General features: G+C 32.7%; 1 protein-coding gene and 1 non-coding gene across 2 annotated transcripts in view; one reads left to right on the forward strand and one right to left on the reverse strand.

Annotated features, from left to right (window-relative positions):
• Positions 1–6960, reverse strand: part of LOC106692687 (serine/threonine-protein phosphatase rdgC) — a gene marked incomplete at its 5' end in the record, with an annotated part of 77743 nt that overhangs the window by 7007 nt on the left and 63776 nt on the right.
• On the forward strand, positions 2033–6747 carry LOC106692690 (uncharacterized). Its single transcript, XR_010843993.1, has 3 exons — positions 2033–2188; positions 2380–2609; positions 6352–6747. It is a non-coding gene; the product is annotated as an uncharacterized protein (transcript).

Consider the following 6960-nt stretch of genomic DNA (forward strand, 5'->3'; position numbering starts at 1 on the left):
CTGACATTTATTTCGCAGGAGTAGTAGTTTTCCTCCAGGTCTCGTGGCCCTTCTCACGACTTCGTCTGGTAGAAGTGCATCTTGTTCCGCTACGGCTTTTGCTGCCTGGTCCTATCTTGTCTAACTGTTCCTCTTGACTGTTCTTTTTTCCTGATCCAGTTCTCCTCTGTCTTTTCACCCACTTCCCTTTTGGGGCGTTACCTTATTTTTGAATCTAATTCCTCATTGGCAAAAGGTGACAGAACGCTCTCTAGGTAGGCTTCCCCCTCCCCAGGCCCGAGAGTAGGTGGTAAAGTTTGACATGTCCAGGAAGGGCCTGCACCTGCTTAATTTGATTCTGGTCCCTCATCAAAACCTGTCATTATTGTTATAACACTTAAAGGTTAGCAAATCTAATTTGCTCAGAGGACTCTGGTAATGTGGCAAACTTAACACAGATGTTTTCATATCCGGGGACGCACAAAAAGGTTCCTAGAAGGATACCCTGACCAGGTATAGGGGCAGATGACGAAACACCTTAATATCCAGGATTGTCAAAAGGTCAATACATATCATATATTCAACAAATAATTATTGACTAAAATTCCATAATTTTTTCTTACTCTCATTAGTTATTATTTTGAAAAATAGGTAAAAAAATTCAATACATTCTTTCATTGAAAAAGAACTATATACTTTAAGACAATCCTGAATTAAATGTTTCATCAATAGATGCAACTATTTACGTTCAATAGTTCTCGAGATATAGCTTTTTAAAAAGCAACATTTCATAAAAATGTTGTATGGAACGTACTGAAATATCAGTAGTTGGTTAATTTATTTTGAGAAATATATATCTCAGGAACTATGTGACGTACAGATGTCTATTAGCATAAAGGAGTTTCTGACATTTATTTCGCAGGAGTAGTAGTTTTCCTGAATTTTGCTAAAATAAATTGATTTATAGTTGTTCGGACAAATTTTCATTTGCTAAATTTATATTCATATGTGAATATAATAAAAACTACTACGATGATAAGTGTCATAAACAAGTTCATAGTAAGTTAAATTTCCATTATTTTAAGTGTTGGCAGACATATGTATGTCTTATGGGTCTAGAGATATATTTTTTCAAAAATCAAACATTTTATATGAGCAACTAGAAATTAACATTTTGTGAGTTTATTTTGTCAAATATCATAAAAACTACTACTCCTACAAAGATAAACATAATTGACTATTTAGTAGTAAATTCAACTAGCTTTAATTTGTGCGCTAGCAGACATTTGTAGGTCCAATGGTTTCTGAAATAAAGTTTTTCATAAGTCAAACTTATTGTCAGAACAACTATAAATCAATTTATTTTAGAAAAATATCATGAAAACTACTATTCCTACAAAGGTAAAGGTTACAAATTACTTTATAGTACGTTAAACTAGCTTTTATTTGATTGCTAATGGAAATCTTTATGTTACATAGTTCCTGAGATATAGATTTCTCAAAATAAATTAACTAACTACTGATATTTCAAGACATTTTTATGAAATGTTGCTTTTTAAAAGGTTATATCTCGAGAACTATTGGACATAAATAGCTCTATTATATTAAATAGAGCCTGAATTTTGCGGCCGACCTATCGGATTTGGTTTTTGGTCAGCGAATCAAAGGTGCAACGATTGCGTTGTATTCACACATTTGTTTTCAGTTTATATTGTTTTAGAATACCAGAATCTACAAGCTAAATTGTTGATATTTAGGTGGTTTTCTTTCATTTCGCCCATCTTTAATTTGTTCCTTCTAATAATGAAAGTAGAGTAAATCGAATGTATTAGCTAAAAAATCCACAAGAACAAATCAAGCGAGTGAATGCAGACTTTTATTACTTCCTTTGTTTTGCAAGCACTTGTACAAGTCTTGTTTTTGCGGCAAGTAGCAAACCTGTAAATTCAGTATTAAACTTATAACAAAAAGGACCTGTTTCCATAGTGATATTTGATAGCAATATGCAATAATTTGTAAATGTAATAAATATTATTAAAAAAATTATAATATTAATTACTGCTCATCATAATTTGTAAACATCAAAAGTCCACAAATCCCACTTTGAATTTCTGAAATAATAAAAACTGAGATTTGATATGGAATAACCCAATCAATCTCTACAAAACAGATGATTCAATACACATGTAATAGCAGTGGTCAAAATGAGGTAAGTCTGTAGTTGTATTATTATCAAATAACAACACACATATACAAGCTCACACTATCAAATAAATATAGTATAACTATGTAATGTAGAACTAAAATTTGAGATCTTTCATAGGGACTTTTAAATAACCTCTTTCTAACCTAAGTTGATACAATTTTGAAACATGATGAGAATTGGTAAAAATCTTTTAGGAACAGGTTTGAAACTTACCTGTCCAATAAAATATGCTCATCCAATGATAAACAGTGCAAAGTGGTTCAGTGGTGATCCTTCAAGTATTTCAGAAAAGGATAAGGCAACACTGAAGTTCAATTTTGATGAAGAAGATGTTGATCATGATGAACTCATAAATATCAATGATTTTAATCATTTCATTCAGCGTACTATGGGCAGATCATTAGATAGCAGGGAACTTTATATTGTATGTATTATCATTATTTGTTAATATTAAACTAACACTATCCCGAAAAGGGCATATCAAGTACTTATATATACGTTTCCTATGTATTTATCCTTCTAATGAATATTTGGAATGTTCCAAAAAATGCAGGGATTTGGAATTAATCAAAAAATTAATAAAACAAAAGTGAAAGTATTTCCATGACAAAGCTGAGCAATATACTTTGAAAATAAGAGAAAACAATTTAATAGGCCATATCCTTGCTAATACAAGTCCGATTTTCACATTTTTTTTTTGTTTTGTAGAGAAGTTTATTGCCTTACAAAAGCTTATAGAAAACCAATATTTTTTTTTTCAAAAAAAGGAATCTCTAACATAGATAGATGTGCAGTAAGTTGCACATTGAAAAGTTTGCATGATTTCAATACACTCCTTACCGAGGTGGTTAGGAAAGTAAAACTATGATTAAGAATCTAATTTAAGAATTTTTTTGGTTTTGGGAGAATTATATTACCTTTGAAATAAATATATACATAGTTTACTATAAAATGTATACTTTTGTAACTGTACACAAAGAAAAGTTTCCTTTTTCATAAGTTTTTCCCAGCTTTTTCTTGATGACTCATGTTATATATGAAAAGTTAAAGGGATTTAAGAATTCATTTTGATGTTACACTTTAGAGAAGAACAAGCGTCACAGCTATTGTATACAGTGTACTATTTAGTACACAGGCATTGAAAGCCAAAATCCTACAAAACAACCAACAAAAAAAAAAGCTACAAAATTGGCTCAACTATTCTAGAGATAATCATGATACACAAAAAACAGATAGACCAATAGGCAAAAATACTTTTTTTTTTACTAAGAGGATTCTAAAACGAATAGATCCTTTGAAACCCTTATGTTTATATTGGTTGCCACAGCCTATTGGCAAGTAAGACGTGCTTGGCATCACCTGAGGTTTCAATCTAAATGTTTTGGATTAATACAGCAATAATAGGACCGAGAATCTACTATGGAAGCATTGTGTGGTGGACAGCCCTGCATAGGGGTCAGTAGGATCCAAAGGATGGTGTGTATTGCCATAACTGGGGCATTTTGCACAAAACCAACTAAGGAATTAGAAGTCTTGTTGTCTTTGATATCACTCCATTTATTTATTAAAGGGGAAGTGGTACTTGCTTATCTAAGTGTGAGATGGCAACAATGCGTGGGCAACACTGACAAGCGAGAGGGAGAGAAGGTTTTTTTTTGTTTTTCGGGGACAGTGATAATAAAAGTGAGAGTGCGTATATTTATCCTAGCTTGCTGAAAGTTATATTAGTTGTGATTTTGACTTCTGAGTTGTGAGGGACTCTTTCTTTTATTATTGAGATTATTCTCTAACCTATAATGTAAGTGTTTAAGCTAATATAATATTGAGATCTATGGTTTTGTTTATTCTTCATCTCTCTTATTTCTCCATTAAAAAAAAAGACTATAGCCCCTATACTAAGAATGAAAGAGAAATAGACTGTGGAAAGAAATAGGAGAATCTATTGGCCATGGGACAATAGCTAAAGTGGTGGAAAGAGAATTACCAATATTACAATACCGCTTACCACAGCTAGATAAAACACCTGCTCTGGACACCAAAATTAGTTATTAATATGATAAATTAGAAACACCAAGAGATTATCTGTCCTGTTTTACTGATGGATCAAGAAAGGATTTGACTGGACTAACGGGGGCTGGGGTCTATATAGAAGACTTAGACAAAGCACTAAGCTTCCCACTAGGCAAATATTCGACTGTCTTTCAGGCAGAAAAGTGTGGAAGGCATTTTGTCGGCAGCTACATGCCCTGAAGTCACCAGCTGTGATAGGACAGGTATCACCATCTTTTCAGATAGTCTGCCCTTCAAGCCCTCGAATCACCTAAGGTCACCTCTACATTGGTGAGAGAGTGAAAACAAGCCTTAGAGTCATTAGCAAGCAGCAGCTTAAGCTAGAGTGGGTCCTTAGACATAAGGGAATCACAGGCAATGAGAGAGCTGACCACTGGTCAGTGACCAGCTTGCTAGAAACGAGGCTGAGCACCCTCCTATAGGGCCAGAACCATTCCTAGGCATTTCTAAAAGGCATCAGTGAAAAGAAGTTCTTGTATGGACATGGAAGATAGCAGTAAAGGAATAGAGGGAATGTAAAGGGGTGAGACAGGCCAAGATACTAATAACTAAACCCTCTACTTCTAAAACTAAGTGGCTCCTTGGCCTAAACAGAAATGAACTGCGATTGCTAAGAGGAGTTCTTACTGGTCATTGCTGACTTAAAAGACATCTTAAGATTTGTTGAGTAGTTAGCAAAACCTGAATGAAACCTACTGCTTTTGTGGACAGATCCTGGAAACTGCCTTACATTACATAGAAAATTATGACCGGTATGCCTCACTAAGTTATAGGCTCTGATAGAATCATAGAAAATGAGGCTTCCTCAATAAATTGTGCGTCCCTTTTAAACTTCGTTAGAAAGTCAAAAAGGTTCAATATAGAGGAATAAAAATTATATAAAAGAGCCATTTCATTGGTCTGTCTTGGGGTTGGTAAAAAGGCCCACTTGTCGGACTTGTTCCCCCCATCATTACCAGTACCAATACCAGTATTGGTTGCCAGCATTTTCGAAAATGTTTTTACCAGGGCACCTTTTCTTGAGTTAAGAAAATTTTATGGCACCCTTGTTAGGCTAAAAAAAATTAGGGCACTCATATCGAGCTAAAAAAAATTAAAAAATGTCAGCACAATTATCCTTGAAGATAAGAATAAAAGAAAAAAAAAAAAAGTAAATGCTATCACGATTCCAATTATTTTTCTTTTTTTTTTTTTTTTTTATATAATATTTATGGAAAGTTGCATTTGATTGTGGGACCGATAGATTCAAATCTTTCCATCTTCCTTTCCTTACCCTCGCAACCTCGAAAGACTGGTTCCCTTTAGGCTTACACCTATGGATCTGGAGACTAGATCCCTCCACCGTGTCGAAAGACTAGTACCCTTTTAGCGATCTCCTCTCCCAATCTATGATAACCTGTATCTCATTCCTACCTACCTTCTTACTCAGGTAACACTGAGAATGTGAATGAATAAGCAGTGCTGAGGCCTTCTGTGAGAGTATATTAACCATCCTTGAATTGCATCATTACAAATCATACTGTATTGTTACAATAGACATTCTCTAAGACATTCATTTTTGTTATATTATGCAAATCTTTTTTTTTTTTTAAGGAGTTATCCAGATATTTTTCACAATTATTTTTTTTTCTTTACTGACGTTCTACAACTCAACAAACAATAATTTATATGGGAGTAAATTGATTTTGTGACGGAGATGAAACGGAAATGGTAGAAGGGGTAACTATAGTCAGTTCTAACAGGAATATTTTTTATTGTTATAGGAGAATAGGAGCTTATAGTAGCTTAACAATCCCAACAGTGCTAGTGAGCTCCTGTAATCTCATACTCTCATGTTACAATATAAAAACGTTTCCTGCTTGAATTGACTTAGGTTAGGAAATGGCTGTACAATTCTAATTATTATTATTATTTTGGAACTAACATTTTCAGCCTTAAACTTTTAATATATTATTTAATTTCTTGAAGTTTCACTTCTGTCGGTCAGTACAAAACTGCCGCAATCCTTTTTTGAGTTACAGTTTTATATTTAAAATGATATATTAATCAAATCATAAAAGTGAAATTAACAAAACTAATAAACAAAAAAATTTCAGCTCTTCGCTGAGCTAGACCAGAACTATGACGCACATCTTTCTTTCAGTGATGTACTCAAACATTTTGAAAAGCAATTTCAAACTCCAACTGAAGCTAGATTGAAAGAGGTGTTTTGTCTATATGACAAAGATGAAGATGGTAAAATTAAATTGCATGAACTGAGGGAGGTTCTATTTCATCTCGGATATTTAGCTTCTCGGAGTGCCAATTTACAAAAATATTTTGAAAAGAGAGATCCGAAAAAAATAAGAAAAATCAATTATGAAGAATTCAAAAAGCTCTTGAAAGAAGATATGCCTATACTCATGGGCCAATAATGAAGCACCCTACCACAAGTACTACACAACATATAATACCTAACTGAAATTTTTTAAAATACAATATACCAAAATGCATTTTATCATTTCATATAACTAGTGTTTATAATTTATCTTTTCATATTGTTTATAGTTAATAAGAAGAAAAATATAAATTTATTATATTAGGACTATGATATAATCTATTATAAATCTAGTTCATGATATAATATAAATTATATCATATTTATAATATAAAAGTACTATATTATAATTTTTCTTCATCTCTCTTATTTCTCCATTAAAAAAAAA

The sequence above is a fragment of the Halyomorpha halys genome, unplaced genomic scaffold, assembly GCF_000696795.3.
Source record: "Halyomorpha halys isolate HHAL.00 unplaced genomic scaffold, Hhal_1.1 Scaffold67.1, whole genome shotgun sequence".
Classification (NCBI taxonomy): Eukaryota; Metazoa; Arthropoda; class Insecta; order Hemiptera; family Pentatomidae; genus Halyomorpha; species Halyomorpha halys.